We start from the raw sequence: 16,733 nt of genomic DNA, 5'->3' as shown, positions 1-16,733 counted from the left end.
AGACTGTTGGGTGAAGCTGAGTTGAACATCATTCCCTATAGTTTCGTTGCTGCTTTAAATGTCCAAAGGGATTTGTTGGCAAGAACTGGGTCCAGCACCCAGGAGGTAGAAGCAGGAGGAACATAAGTTCAAGGACATCCTGTGCCACAGCCTGAAACAAACAAGCAGACCCTAGCAGTGTGTACCATCGGCTTCTCGAGGGCACGAAGGGAGGCAGCATGGGTAGATGGGTGGGTAGGAGGCGTGGTCAGGGAGGCAGCATGGGTAGATGGGTGGGTAGGAGGCGTGGTCAGGGAGGCAGCATGGGTAGATGGAGGGGTAGGAGGCGTGGTCAGGGAGGCAGCGTGGGTAGATGGATGGGTAGGAGGCGTGGTCAGGGAGGCAGCATGGGTAGATGGAGGGGTAGGAGGCGTGGTCAGGGAGGCAGCATGGGTAGATGGAGGGGTAGGAGGCGTGGTCAGGGAGGCAGCCTAATTGTGTGTGTGTGTGTGTGTAGCTTGTTTTTTCCTGATGAGACCAAAGCCTTCAAGCTCTTTCTTTCCACCCATCTTGCTGAGAGCCTCCCCAGAAGCCCATCTGGCACTGTACCTTTATGAATGGCTCCCTGGGTCCTCGAGAACTCCACAAGAGTTCCACTGTAAGTATGAACATCCTGCCAGGCTTCTGCTGTTCACATGGCTACTGATTCTTACATTTCTTTTTTCTCAGAGCTATGCCAGACTGTTCAAATAAGACAGCAGAGTCTCATTTCATTCCTCTGGTGGGGGGGGGGGGGCGGGAATTGTTGTTTTTTTGTTAATAAGCTAAAATACATGTTTCCACACTATGGTTTTAAAATTATGTAAGGGATAAGTATATTGGTTTGATCACTCTTGTAGTTTGTTTGCTTCAACTGTGTTTTGTTGGCACACGCATGGCATGGTGAGTGTGGGGAGAGCAGAGCAGAACTGCCGGGCAGTTCCCTCCTTCCACTATGTGGGCCCCAGGAGAGAATAATACATGACAGTGGTCAGGCGTGACAGTAGGTCCTCTGCCCGCTGAGCCATCTCACCAGCCCTGTTCCTCTTATTTTAGACTGATACACAAAGGGATGCATATTACACATATTAGTGGGCACCGTGCACTGCCGTGATGCATGCACACAGCAGCATCAAATGAAATCAGTTACACATCTTTGTGATGAAGACTTTCATTCTTCTAACTTGAATAAACAGTACAGTCATGGTATCTACTGAGAATAGCACACCAGAACCTCATGCTCCTGTCCAGGTGCAATTCAGTGCAAGTTAAGGAAGATTCCCCTGCTGTGGTAGTTCAAATGAGAATGGCCCCAGTTAATGGAACTGTTTGGAAAGGGTTAGGAGGTGTGGTCTTGTTGGAGATGTGTCACTAGGGGTGGGCTTTGAAGTTTCAGAAGCCCACACCGTTCCCAGTTACTCTGTTTCCTACTTGCTGATCAAGATGTGAGCTCTCTGGTGGCGGCGGCGGCGGCGACTGCGGCGGCGGCGGCGGCGGCGGCGGCTGCGGCGGCAGCGGTGGCAGCTCCGTAGTTCATCACACCTTTAATCCTAGCACTCCAGAGGCACAGGCAGGTGGATCTCTGAGTGTGAGGCCAAACTGATCTACAGAGTGAGTTCCAGGACAGCCAGGGCTATACAGAAAAACTGTGCAGAAGGCTCCACAGCTAGGGCTGGGGTTTTTTGTGGGTTTTTTTTTTGGGGGGGGGGAGCAGGAGGGAAGAGCCAGGCAGTGATGGCATGCATCTTTAATCCCAGCACTCAGGAGGCAGAGCCTCAAGGCCAGTCTGGTCTACTGATTGAGTTTCAGGACAGCTAGAACGGTTACACAGAGTAACCCTGTCCTGAAAAACAAAACAAAACAAAACAAAAGTGTAAGCTCTTGGCTGCTCCTGTCTGCAGCCACACTCCTGGCCATGATGATCATGGACTCACCCTCTGAAATTGTAATCCCCAATCAACTCTTTCTTCTATAAGCTGCCTTTGTCATGATGTCTATCTGCAACAGAAAAATGACTAAGAACCCTCTCTCCTCCAGCCCAGCCTCTGGTACCCTACACTTTATGCGGCTCCTCCCTGACTCAGCCATTTTCAGATTCCTCACATGTGTGATGTGCGTCAATTGTCTTCCCGTGCTTGGCTGCTTGAACCCATGATCTCCAGTTCCATCCATGTGGCCACAAATGACTGGACATCGCTTTTGCAGTTGAGCAGTATTCCGTAGGGCTGTGCACCACGTTTTCTTTTTCTCTTAGTTTGTTTCCCCTTGTGCTGTGGTGACTAGAGTTGCAAGCACTCGGAGTGCACATTGGTTGCATTTCTGTTGCATATGTACCCCTTATCCTTAACTCCCTGGGGAAGCTGCCTTAATTTGCATCCTCACAGATGGCACACAAGGATCCTCTTTTCTCTGGCCCTTCCTTCATCGGCATCTCTTAGCTTTAGTCTCTGTGGTGGTAGCTGTTCTTACAGGAGTAAGAGTGCATCTTACCTCCAGTTTGATTGGCATTTCCCTGAGGGTGATTTTTAACCATTTTTTTAAAATGTAAGTGTTGGCCATTTTCATGTGTTCTGCTGAGGAATGTCTGTTTAGGTAGATTGAGCATTTTTAAGTGAGCTTTTTTGGTTTTTGTTTGGTTTGGTTTGTTGTTGTTTCTTACTGAGTTTCTTACATTTCTTGTATACTTTGAATGCCAGACCTAGTCAGAAGAGCAGACACTTTTCTCCCATTCTGTAGATTTTTCTCTGTATTATGCTGATATTTTCTCTGCTTCAAAGAAGCTCTTAGTGTAATAAAATCCCGTTTGCCCATTTGGCTTTTCCCCTATGCTTTTGTGGTGTTGTCAAAATAACCTTTGTCCACTGCAGTGTCTTAAAGTCTCTCTGTGACGTTATCTTCTGGTATTTTCATAGGTTCATGTGTTACATTTAGATCTTTATTAAATTTTAAATTCATCTACACTGGGTGGGCTCTTCATTCTAATGGGTATCTAATTCCCTTCTCTGATACACGTTCCTAGCACCTTTATTGAAAATCAGTAAATTACATGTGTGAGCTCACTCGGAGCTTCTCCATTCTACAGTTCATGTGTCTTTCGTTTTCGTTTTTGAGACAGGGCCTCACTGTATTTCCCTTGGCTGGTCTGGAACTCACTGTGTAGACCAGGCTAACTTTGAACTCACACAGATCCTCCTGTACTTGGAAGGCAGAAACAGGTAGATGTCTGGGAGTCCAGAGCCATCCTGCTCTACATAGTGAGTTCCAGTTCTGCCAGGGCTGAATAGTGAAATCTTGCCTCAAAAAGAGTTAAAATAGAATTGCTTTGAGCAGTATAGACATTTAACAATATTGATTCCTTCAATCTGTGAAAACGGTGTATCTTTCTACATTTTATATTACTTAAAATTTCTCTTATTAATATTTTATAATCTTTATTGTAGAGTCCTTCTACCTCCAATTGAATTAATTCTAAATTTGTTGGTTGGTTGGTTAGTTGGTTGGGTTTTGTAGCTATTAGGAGGTAACTTTCTTGGTTTCTGTTCCAGATAGTTCACTACTGGTGTCTTGTACCAGCACTAACACATATGTGTTGATTTTACATTCTGTAACGTTGCTAACTTCCTATATTAATTCTATTTATTTGTTTATTTTTCTCACAGAAGTCTTTGGGGCCTTTAAAATACAGGTCATGTCCACTGCAGACATCAGCAAATGGGCTTCTCTCCTCTGCTTCCTGCTCTTTCTTGGTTGTTCTGGCTCGAACTCTCAGACTGTGTTGAATAATTGTTTTTTGTTTGTTTGTTTGTTTGTTTTGTTTTGTTTTTCGAGACAAGGTTTCTCTGTGTAACTTTGCGCCTTTCCTGGATCTCACTCTGTAGACCAGGCTGGCCTCGAACTCACAGAGATATGCCTGCCTCTGCCTCCCAAGTGCTGGGATTAAAGGCGTGCGCCGCCGCCGCCGCCGCCGCCGCCGCCGCCGCCGCCGCCGCCCGGGTTGCATAATTGATTTTTAAAAGTAATTTAACTCGTATAATAAAAAAGGAATTTAGAGATGTTTTATAGAAATGGATGTTTTACTGTACAAAAAAATTACAAGCAGTTCATTCTTTAAAAAAATCTAGAACCAAATGGTTACCACCGTAGACAATCATTGTCACTCCAGAAAATTGGAATGGCACCAGCTCATCAACACATTTCTCAGACCTAATATCAAATTAATTTTTTTTCTCCTTTTGGCCATTGCCACTGCTAGAGAATCTGTGTCTAAAATCACTGTCTACGTCTGGCCATCTACATGGGTGATGTCCCCTATTAAAAATTTCCATGCTGTGCTTTTTCAGTGACCTCATTAAGTGTTGAGTTGAAAAGATACAAAGCATGGCACAAGGATAAAAACAGGACACAGCGTTTGGTTGTCGATTGACACACTGGGGAGGCAGAGGCAGGTGGATCTCTGTGAATGTGAGGCCAGCCTGGGCTACAGAGTGAGTTCCAGGCTAGCCAGCGCTGTAGAGTGAGACCTGACTCAGATGAAGGGAAGGGCTGAAAGGACTGAGAAGGGAGGTAGCTGAGTAATGGAGAACAAGGGTGGAGGCCTTGGTTCAGTTCCAAGACCAGGAAAAAGCAAAGAGCCAGAGCCTGTGTCGTTGGGAGAGGGTTCTAATCCCTTGTTCTGTGCAGAAGGACCTTCCCTGAAGAATGTTGTAGAAGTGACACGTTAGAAAGGTGTGATGTTCACTGTCACCACAGAAATAGCTGATGGCAGGAGCCCGGTAGCCCGGATCCGGTCTCCTCTGTTTGCTAACGTTATGAGTTGGGAATCTCTGAAGTTTCCTGGCAAGATCTGATCCATGAGAAAAAAAATCTGGACCTAACATTCAAGTGCTGTCCCACTGGAGCTGTGGAATGACTTTGAACAGGTCAATTCAGAGAATGATTAAAACACACCTTGCAAAACAGATCATTGTCCCCACTGCCCAGGTGAGCAAACAGCCTAGGAAAGCTAGACACGACCTTCTTAGCTGAGATAGTAGGCATAAAGAGAGGACTTTATTATTTCTTCCCATTTGGTTAGATTTGATGTGTTCTAGGAGCTACAGAGAAATACAGAAACAAATAAAACACCCTCCCCTTCATCAGGTAGTTTTTTAGTTGGTGCTGTATATGTAGACATTCACATAAATAAAATAAAGGCTCTCTTTGTCTTTTCTAAGAAGAGTAAGAATATGACAGAGAATGGGAGGGTCTTATACATGGGCTCTTTTGTAGTAGTCTTTGAATTCTTCATATACATATAAAATGCATAAGCATGCAAAAACACAGCATGTGGTATTAAGTATCTTGTGTATAAAATAAACGACTTCATGTCTTTTAATATGATTATATAAATGTGGTTCATTGGCACTGGCTTATGGTGATATTTTATTTGTACTGAAATGCGATTTTAATTTTATGTTAATAAATAAAGTTGCCCTGGGGTCAGAGCTATTAGAGCCATAGCAAGAGCGTGGTGGTTAGAAGAGCTAGGTAGATTTCTGTGTGTTCAGGGATACAGCCAGTATTGGAGACATACGCCTTTAAGACCTGGAGGGCGGTACTTACAGGCAGTGATGAGGCAGTCATGTGGTTGGGTTTACAACCAATGAGAAGGCAGAACAGAAAGACTATTTAAACACAGACAAACAGGAAGTAGCTCTCTCTCGGGGAAGTTAGGAGCACTGCAGGAGGTAAGATTTTATCTCTGAGCTCTGACCTCTCGGCTTTCTCTTTTACACTGGCTCTGTGTTTCTTATTTTAATAAGACGATTGGTTACATCTACACTGGCTTCCTAGTGCGAAGGTTAAAAACATTTCCCACATCAATCACATGTGAGATGACCCGGAAGAAAGTGCTGTCTGCTCCCGTGTAGAACTGATGGGATGATGTTGGAGAAAGCCGTGTGCTGTCTGGTGGCTTCAGTCATGCTCAGAGCTGCTTTCCTGGCATGTTGAAGCCACTTGCAGATGTCACCTGTGTAGCTGTAAGACAAGGCAACAGCACTGCGGAGCTACTTACGGTCACGCTGTCCTTCACGATTCCAGACACTGGGTAGCCACATTGAGAATTCACATTTTCCTGTCAGCACTAGAAACATCATCAGCTAACCAGCCGCTGCTACAAGCAGTTTCAAAGGCTCACAACAGGGCTACTGGAGAGATGGCTCAGTTGTCAAGCACAATTGCTGTTCTTGCAGAGGACCCGAGTTCAGTTCCCAGCACCCATGTCAGGCGGCTCCCAATTGCCAGTGACTCCAGCTCCAAGGTTCTGGCATCCCCTTCTGGCCTCCACCGACACCTGCATACACACCTGTACAAACCTACACACACACATACATACACATAACTACACAAATAAATAATACAATTGTTTTTTTATTTCAAAAGAGTAACTCCCATTAACTCTTGCATCTGTTCATTTTTATCTCCACATCTAGAAGTTATCTCCACAAACTAGAAGTTTTCTAGTTTCCAGTATGGAAACTATGCTTCTGAGGACCTGCTGTTTCACTCAGTGTCCACAGGTGGCATGTGACCAAAACAGGACTTAAGCCAGGTCTATGCCTTCCGAGCATTGTCAAATATGCAACCAAGGACAGGTGGAATTCACCTCAGAGCACCACCTGCTGAAGCAGGGTCGGGAGTGGTCCTGGGTGGAGTGTCAGTATATGGCCTGCATACCTGACTGAAACTTACGGAGAGTGGGAATGGGAGGCAGGCCCTTCCAGATGTTGAGTCCTCAGACTTCAGCTGGGGAGATACTTTCATATACAAACTTGTCCAAGTGAAGTAACAAGGCTCACCGGAAGGCAGACATAAGCGTCCAGACTAGAGTGAGATACCTGGTCATTTAAGATTTGATTAAGAGCAAAAGTAATGGCCCCCATGTGACCCAGGAGACCAAAATCCACAGTCACACTCAACCCAAGAACTCAGTGCACATTAGAGAGTAGCAAGATAAGCCCCCCAAAAACTGTCTCCACCTCGGCTTCATCGTCAACCAAGCTTCTGAAATGAAGTTTATTGTTTAGAGGCATCCTTAATGAAAATATGACTGTAAGTTTTTTCACCAGAAGGAAGAATGCCAGAGAAATCTGCCATGACCAATGTTTACCACAGCCCGACATGAATTACCGTTAGATCACTCTACTCTCTCGCCATAATTTCTCTATGCAGTTTATTCATGTGCATATTTAGATGATGTGCACTTCATTGAAATTACAGTGTGTTCAAGCTGTGTCTGACACTGACTGGCAGTTGCTGTGAAGAAATATCCAGAATCTACAAAGGGTCATTTCCCAAATAGCACAGATGTAACTGTAAAGACCAAGCAGAATACCTCAGAAAACTGAGTGGATTTGACTTCCTGCAAGCCCCTCATCCCCCTCAAGGTGGGATCAGGGCTCCTTTGCCTCTGTAAACCTTGGCTTCAGAACCACATGGAACCTAACAGACATGGCACTAATCGCTTCCTCATCCTCCCACACAAACACTTCACTTATGAATACAAGGGCCCTTGACAAAGCTCTAAGAAAACTATTTAGTTCCCGAAGCTTAGGGATTTATGTCTTATATAACGCCCCATTATTCGTGGTGAGTAACCCATATTTGATTCCATTTTCTCTTTTCCATCTGGTTGTATATCACTGGGAAAAGACAGCCAATAGAAACAGGGCACAGATGCAATCTTTCAGAGACAAGATTCTGGGCAGGACCACAGCCAGAGCAACTTGAAGAACCAATGTGATATTAGACAGTGTAGGATTTGTTAATCTAGGCATACTACAGTTTTATTTTAAAAAATGTAATTTACTCTCCTCCCTTTGTGTTCATGTTTCCAATTTAGTACTGGAACATGCCACTGACTGACTGAAAAAAATAAAAATAAAAAAGGAAGGACATGGCTGCTCCCAGGTATGGTAGAGGAGAAAGTTTATTGCAGATGAAAGGCAGACATAGCCAGAGGCAGAGACATCCAGAGAATCCAGAGTGGTCACGACCCAGAGCTGGGCCTTGTGAGGAGAGGTGGGCAGGGAGAGGAGCTGCTGATCAAGAGAGGGGCCTGGACCAAGAGAGTAAAGGGTAGGCCAGGAGACCAGGTAACCAAAATGGCTGGCATACAGGGAAGAGCAGCTGGGGGGGAGGGCACTCAGCCCCTGAGCTGGAGGGTTAGAGCATCGGGGGAGGGGAGGGGAGTATTCAAGCCATACCCTGTAACAGGGACTGTGGGAAGCTGGGAGAACCTGGCAACCAGGTCCACTTTGATATGTTTAATGGACAACTCAGCCTTTTGTCCGGGGTTTGAGATCTACCATCGACATCTCAGTGCCTTGGTTTCCTCCCTGTAAAAGTGATAACAAGCTTTGCTTATTGAGTGGTTTCAGTGTTGTGAAGCAGGTACAATGCAACACTACCATCATCGTGGTGTTGTTATTCCACAGTCAGCTGGCATACCTCCAAGATATAAAAAAATAAATTATAAATATAATGAAGTAAGGCTTCGTATATATCTCACCACTTTCACAATACTACCTTAAAAAAATAATACAATAGTGCTCCTACTAAAATGTTCTGTTTGTTCAGACTACATTACATGATGTCTCAAGTGTGTTCTACAAAGCACCTTCAGTCCGAGGGCCACAGCTCAGTTGGTAAGGGTTGTTGCCTAGCATGCACAAAGCTTGGATTTAATCCCACAAACACAAGCATGGTAACACATGCCTGTAATCCCAGCACACGAGAGGTAGTGGGGGGAAAACCAAAAGTCCAAGGTTATCCTCAACCACATGAGGAGTTTGAGACCATCCTGTGTCAAAAAAAAAAAAAAAAAATCCCCCTTGGATCAAATCAAATCAAATCACCCTATAATGCTTTGTTACAAAGATAATCAGTCATTTTGTTCTCTTCACATTTTCCTAGTAGCTCTTGTCTGTCAGTGGAATGCCCCTGAGCCTGGGCTCCCTGCACCTTGCATGTGGCCCCAGCTTCCCACGCTGTTCACCTGGTCTCCTGAGACTGTGTCAAGCGGCATTGCCAGAGCCCAAAGCCGGGTCGGTCTACCTGGGGCCTCGTCTCTGCTTCCATATGTGTTCTGAGCACTCTTGACTGGCCACTCTCATGATGCCTAGTCATATGCCTTCTCAGATTATCTGAAAATCACCTTTAGAATATGACAACAACAACTTACAAAAAAATTTCTTTCTTGATACATGGCATTAGAAGGGGATTCCTGTGTAATTCTGTGGGATTCTGACAGCATTTCTGCAGAGGAGAAATTCTTAGGTAACAGCTGTGGAGAAACCTCCATAAATGGTTCGTCAGATATTCTTGTGGTTTCCATTAATGCAAGTGTTCTGCACACCCCAGGGATGTGGACTGTGCTCGGAGAAATGCAGTGAGCTGCCAATCAAAGCCCCACGGGGGAGCTTAAGAATCAGACTCCTGCAAATGTTGTTTGTTTCTTTTCAGCCTGAACTGCATGAATTATTTCATACAGAACTCTGAGCCCCCATCGATGCTGAATAGGTCATCTGAGTGGCAGGTGATTTGTTGCCAAAGTCTATGACTTTCCAGTTTGAAATAACGGTCTTATGTGGTCCCTGCAGCTTCTTGGCCTCATTATCAAATGAAAGCTGTTTCAACCCTGTTTTCAGGTGAGGTATGAGGTACTGGGTGTTTCTCTTGCTGGGATTTTCCTCTCGAAAGGGATAGTTGCAGAAGGTCAGGGGAGGTGGGTAGATTAGGGGCATATCACAAGTCCCAGGCAAAGCTGTCTGTCTTGACAACCTGGCTTCACATTGTTGCTCTCCTGCTTGGTGGATGGCCAGGCAGCATGAGCATTATTTTACTTCTCCGAGACCTGTTTCACTCATCTCGATGATGAGAGATAAGCTATTCTGAGGAGTGTATGAGACAGTATCTCTGGCCTACCAAGCCCAGAACCATTGTTCGGTCATCAATGGACAGTAACACACATGTCCCATTCTATTCTGAGTGTGCACTCTATGATGGCTGAGAGATCTGATGTCATTCATTTAAACAAAGACCGCATTTGTGCCCTGCTTACCAAGACCAGCCCGGTGCTATTCCCCTCCCACTCAATGGCTGTATCATTTGAATGGCAGCTCACATGCTCTCCAGTATCTTCCAGAGCTACCTCAACCCCCAGGAATCCATGTGGCACATCACTGCAGACAGTGCTAATTTCCAGTCTCTACTGTCTATATCGAAGGCTGTAAAATCACCTCCTTCTAGGGATGAATTGGACATACAATGTGAATACATGATGGAAAGAGTTTGTCTTTAGAGTTGTTTTCCTCTCTAAGACTAGACATCAGAGTTGGACTCAACTTAGGCTGGCTTTTCTCAAAAGCACTGTGGCATGTAAACGCCATCCATTTCTAAATCTAGGGAGATGGAATACTCTTCATCTTCTGTCTTTCCATTCCACTGTTTTTAACTTTTGTTTATTGGAGTGGGAGGTACACACATGTCACAATGCATGTGAAGGTCAGAGGAGAATTCAAGCAAGCGGGTTCTCTTCTTCCACTGTGTGGGTCTCAGAGGCTGAACTCCAGTTGTCAGGCTTGGCAGCAAGAGCCCTTACCACCCAGCCATCTTACTGATCTGCAAGATGAGATAAGATGGCAGCATTCATCCTGAACTGCCAACAACATGTGTGTCTCTAGAATTATAGGCAATGCTCTATCCAAGGAGGCCACATCACCTTCTTTATTTTCAGATTCCACAGAACACACAAAGAAACCTGACATGAAGCCTATCTTAGTTTCCTTTCCTGTTGCTAGGATACAGTTCCTGACCAAAGCAGTTTAAGAAAGAAGGGGTTTATTTGGCTCACAGTTCCAGGTTGCAGCCCATCATTGTGGGTAAGTCAAGGCAGGAACGTAAGGTTCCATCCACAGTGAAGAGCAGAGGGCAATGACATAATGCGTGAAGAGTAGTGTTCAGCCCACTTGTCTCACTATTCCAGGGAATAACATCACCCATAGTGGGTGGGTCTTGCTCATGTCAACAATACCCGTTCACTCGGGACTTCATCTACTCCTGACATGACTCACTCTAAGATCATTGGGGAAGGGAGCCTCAATGAGGAATTTTCTAGATTAGGTTGGCCCATGGCAACGTCCGTAGGGGGATTGTGTTAATTATGGTAATTAAGGTGGGAAGTCCCACCCACTATAGGTGATGTTATTCCCTGGAATAAGTGAGACAACTTTCAAAGGTCCCCACAATAACATGCTCAATAGATTACTAAAGAAGAGTAGAAAACAAAGGTTTTGAGCTCAAGTCACAGACCAGGAAACACATGTGTGCCCATGGGGGGGATACAAGTGGAGGCCCGAGTTCGACTTTGGGTGTCTTTCTCACCATTTGAGACAAGGTCTCTCACTAAACCTAAGGCTTACCAATTCGGTTAGACTAGTGTCTTAGTTGAGATTTTCCTATTGCTGTGATAAAACACCATGACCCAAAGCAACACGGAGAGGAAAGGGTTTGTTTCACTTCACAGACTGCAGTCCATTAACCAGGGAAATCAGAGCAGGAACTCAAGGCAGGAACCTGAAGGCAGGAGCTGAGGCAGAGGCCATGGAGGAGTGCTGCTTTCTGACTTGCACCCCATTGCTTACTCAGCCTGATTTCTTATAGAATCCAAGACCCCCAGCCCAGGGGTAGCACTGCCCTCCACATCAGTCAACAATCAGGAAAATACCACAAGGCTTACCCACAGGCAAATCTGGTAGGGACGTTTTCTAAATTGAGGTTCCCTCTTCCCATATGACTCTAGTTTGTATCAAGTTGATATAAAATTAGCCAGGACAATGAGCTGGCTTTTTTTGGAGCCCATTACCTATGGTAGGACACTTTGCTCAGCCTTGATGCATTGGGGAGGGGCTTGGTCCTGCCTCAATGTACCAGGCTTTTTTGACTCCCCATGGGAGGCCTTATCCTTTTGGAGGAGTGGATGGAGAGTGAGTGTGGGAGGGAGGTGGGGGTAGGGAGGAGGAGCAGGAGGAGGGATGGGAGGGGAACTGTGGTTGGTATGTAAAATGAAAAAAATTTAAAAAAAAACTAGCCAGCACAGCTGGATACCCAGCAAGCCCCAAGAATCATCCTGTCTCCACCTCTCCAGAGCTGGCCTTACAGGTGCACCATCATGCTTGATTTTTTTGCCTGATTACTAGGGATCAAAATTCAGGTCCTCATGTTTGAGTAACAAGCACTTTGCTGACTCAACCATCTTCTTAGCCACACATATGGCTCTTTAAATATATAAAAATATTTTTAAGTCATTTGTAGTAGCATCCATTTGCAATATCGGTATTTGGGAGGTTGAGGCATGAGGCTGGTGAATTCAAAACCAGCCTGGAGGACTGGAGATAGGGCTCAGTAGTTAAGAGCACTGGCTGCTCTTCCAGAAGACCCAGGTTCAATTCCCAGCACCCACCTGGCAGCTCACACCTGTCTGTAACTCCAGTTCCAGGGGATCTGACTGCCTCACACAGACATACAAGCAGGCAAAATACAAATGTACGACCGGCCTGGCTGCAGCTGGCTGCAGGTAGCACCGGGAGCTGTGAGCACCCGGCGTCCGGGTCCGGAACCTCCTTTCCAGCAGCGTGACACGCTCCCCTGGAGACTCGAAGCCTGGCTGACTTGTTGGATACTGCCATGGAGGAGCCACAGTCAGACCTCAGCGTTGAGCCCCCTCTCAGTCAGGAGACATTTTCAGACTTATGGAAACTACTTCCTCAAAACAACGTTCTGTCCACCTCGCTGTCGTCTAATTCCATGGAGGATCTGTTCCTGTCCCAGGATGTTGCAAACTGGTTAGAAGGCCCAGATGAGACCCTCCAAGTGTCAGCAGCCACCTCTGCCGCCGAGGACCCTGTAGCCCCGGCACCCGCCACTCCTTGGCCCCTTTCGTCTTCTGTCCCATCCCAGAAAACCTACCAAGGCAAATATGGTTTCCGTTTGGGCTTCCTGCACTCAGGGACGGCCAAATCTGTCACGTGCACGTACTCCCTTCCCCTCAATAAGCTCTTCTGCCAGCTGGCAAAGACGTACCCTGTGCAGCTGTGGGTCAGCTCCACCCCGCCGCCTGGGACCCGTGTCCGTGCCATGGCCATCTACAAGAAGTCACAGCACATGACAGAAGTTGTGAGGCGCTGCCCCCACCACGAGCGCTGCTCCGATGGCGACGGCTTGGCTCCTCCTCAGCATCTTATCCAGGTGGAAGGAAATTTGCGTGCCGAGTATCTGGATGACAGGCAGACTTTTCGGCACAGTGTGGTGGTGTCGTACGAGCCGCCTGAGGTTGGCTCTGACTGTACCACCATCCACTACAACTACATGTGTAATAGCTCCTGCATGGGCGGCATGAACCGCCGGCCCATCCTCACCATCATCACACTGGAAGACCCCAGTGGGAACCTGCTGGGACGGAACAGCTTTGAGGTTCGTATTTGTGCCTGTCCTGGGAGAGACCGTCGCATGGAGGAAGAAAATTTCCGGAAAAAGGGAGAACCTTGCCCAGAACTGCCCCCAGGGAGTGCTAAACGAGCGCTGCCCACCAGCACCAGCTCCTCTCCCCAGCCAAAGAAAAAGACACTCGATGGAGAATATTCCACCCTTAAGATTCATGGTCGTGAACGCTTCGAGATGTTCCGGAAGCTGAATGAGGCCTTGGAGTTCAAGGATGCTCATGCTGCAAAGGGATCAGGAGAGAGCAGGGCCCACTCCAGCTACCTGAAGTCCAAGAAGGAACAGTCTACCTCCCGTCATAAAAAACTAATGATCAAGAGAGAGGGGCTTGATTCAGACTGACATCCTCTGCCCCAGTCAGCAACCTCCAGTCCCCTCCCCTTTCCGCCGTTGTGACCTGGGTGGTGGGATGCACCAACGCAGCTTTTAGGATTCTGACCCTGAGGAGAGTCCTGAAGAGAAGAAGAAAATTCTTGTAGGTGGGGTGGAAGTTTCCAATTGGCTATATGCAGTGGTGAGGCTTTTACACCTTGCGGCTAGGACGCGGCCCCCTCTGTGAGCGCTGGTTCCTGGCCCCTGTTGGGGGATGGGTTGGTAGTTGCCAGGTCTCTGCTGGCCCAGCAAAATCCTATCCAGCCACTTGTTGGACCCTGGCACCTAAAATGAAATTTCACCCCACCCTACGCCCTGTAAGATTCTATCTTGGGCTCTCAGGGTCCCATGTCCACCAAGACCCATTTTCATTCCCCCCTCTGCTCAGGATCAGTGTCTTCGAGCTCTGCCTACCCTTTCTGCCTTCACCACCCCCTCCCTTTTTATACCCTCTTTTATATATCAATCTCTCATTTTACAATAAAATTTTGTTATCACTGGTAAAAAAAAAATACAAATGTACATAAAATAAATAAATAAATTTAGAAAAATGAAGCAAAGCAAAACAAAAATCTCTCAAACAGCCAAAGCAATCCTAACTAGAAAAGGCAATGTCAGGGGTGTCACAATACCTGGCCTTAAATTGTGCTGCAGAGCCATAGTGACAAAGACAGCTCAGTACTGGAGCAGACATGCAGGTCAGTGGGACAGAACAGAAGACCCAGAAATAAACAACAAACAAAAAACATATTGGAAAAAAGATACCCTCTTCAACAAATACTTCTGGAGAAATTGGACTTCCACACATAGAAAAGTGAAATTAGATCCATATTTATCACCCTGCATAAAAATCAATTCAAAGCTGGGCATGGTGGCACAGCACTCAGAAGGCAGAGGCAAGCAGATATGTATGAGTTCGAGGCCAACCTGGTCTACAGAGCGAGTTCCTGGACAGCTAGGGCTATTACACAGAGAAACCCTGTCTGAAAAGAAAAAAAAATCAAATGAATTCAAAATGAGTCAAAGACCTTACTGTTCTATCTGAAACTCTGAAACATCTAGAAACAAGAGAAATACTTCAAGACAGAGGCATCGACCAGGACTTTCCACTGGGATGGAAAATAATCCCAAGAATAGATAGATGAGATCACATGACATGCCCAGCAGAGTACACAATCACCAGAGTAAAGAGGCATGTGCAGGTATGTCCAACCCACAGCCTGGGCCATACCCAGCCAACACAAACACATATGTTCCTTAAAGCATTTTGAGATGGGATGGACAGAAAAAAAATGATTTGGGGGCATTTTTTTTTTTACATTTGTGCTTTTTGGTTTTGTTTGAATTTTTTTTAACTTGGTTGCCTTGTTCTTGAGTGTTGAACTTTGTATATGACAACATCATGTTGCAGTGTCTAAAGGTTGGACACTTCTGATACAGCATAGGAAGAAATCTTTGCCAGCTACACCTTACAGTGGTGAGTTAACATGTAGTCCACATAAAGAACTGCAAATTTGAACACAATACACAAAACATCAAGCCAGTGACTGAATGGAGAGTTCTTGAAAGAAAAAAACATAAATGGACAATGCATACTTGAAACAATGTTCGATGTCCTCAGCCATGGGGGTGGATGCAAATTGAAAGTACTTTGAGAGTCCACCTCGCCCAGTTAGAATGGCCATCATGGAAACAAATGGCAGCAAATGGTGGTGAGGTTGTCGGGGAGGAGGAACTACTGCCCCTAGAGGAAGTGTCCACTGGCTGATCCACTGGAAGTCAGTGTAGAGGTTTCTCAAAAGCTAAAAAGAGAACTTCCATGTGAGCCAGCTGCTCGGCTCCTCAACATATACCCAAAGGACTGTAAGTTAAAGTACTGCAGAGGTATTCACACATCCATGTTTATGCTGCTGTATTCATGATAGCCAAGATAGAGAACCAGACTAGCTGTCCATCAGCAGAAGAATGGATAAAGAAAATGGGGTATAGGTACACAAGGGACTTTTATGCAGCTGTAGGGGAAAATGAAATCCTGACATTTGCAGGAAAATGGATGGAGCTAGAAATCATTATGTCAAACAAAATAAAGTAAACTCAAAAAGACAAGTGCCACGTACTTGCTTTCATGTGTAGAGCCCAGATGTAAATTTAGGTGTGTGTGTGTGTGTGTGTGTGTGTGTGTGTGTGTGTGTGTGTGTGTGTAAAAGGAAAACCAATCAAAGAGGGACAGAAGTGACAGAAGAGAGCAGTAGGGTATGGGAAAGAACTAGAACAACATCCAATGACAAATATGTGTGAAGATGCCATGATGAATCTCATTCACTTTGGATGCTCGTGGGTGATGACAGGATAAGCCATTGTGTAAGAGTCCCCTTTACTTAAGTCTCCTGATTTACATCCTGCCTTTCCTGATTTATTTGCATCAGTATATAGAATGTGGGGACTCTAGAGATTGGCTGTGGCTGTACAGTGTGAGGAGGGACCCATTTGGTTCTTTTTATGAGTTCTATCCTCTTGCCTTTGGGATAACAATTGTTAATCTCTTCCAAATAGTTGCTGCAGGCTCTTTGCCAGTATTCATTATCTTTCCATAAAGAGGAAATCTCATTAGTTAAGGGTACTACAATTTCTGCTGGGCCCATTCCTGTTCATTGATAAAGTCGTAATTTTCCTTTTAGGACCAAATCAGAGACCTTTTCCACATAAGTTTTAATTTCTTATTTGGTTTACATGGTAGGAATATCCATTCCAATATAATATCTTCCCTCTGCATCAAAATCCCTGTGGGGGAATGTCTGGAGGGG

The 16,733-nt window shown here is 45.7% G+C and overlaps 1 long non-coding RNA gene and 1 pseudogene across 2 annotated transcripts in view; both read left to right on the top strand.

The window, feature by feature from the left end:
• The window catches only part of LOC107401777 (uncharacterized), a 646,803-nt gene that overhangs the window by 461,070 nt on the left and 169,000 nt on the right, over positions 1-16,733 (top strand). The window lies entirely within an intron of this gene.
• On the top strand, positions 12,610-14,434 carry LOC102909852 (cellular tumor antigen p53 pseudogene; annotated as a pseudogene).

Source organism: Peromyscus maniculatus, chromosome 6 (genome assembly GCF_049852395.1).
Source record: "Peromyscus maniculatus bairdii isolate BWxNUB_F1_BW_parent chromosome 6, HU_Pman_BW_mat_3.1, whole genome shotgun sequence".
Taxonomy (NCBI): Eukaryota; Metazoa; Chordata; class Mammalia; order Rodentia; family Cricetidae; genus Peromyscus; species Peromyscus maniculatus.
The sequence above is the reverse complement of the archived record's forward strand: the minus strand, read 5'-3'. Positions and strand labels throughout refer to the sequence as shown.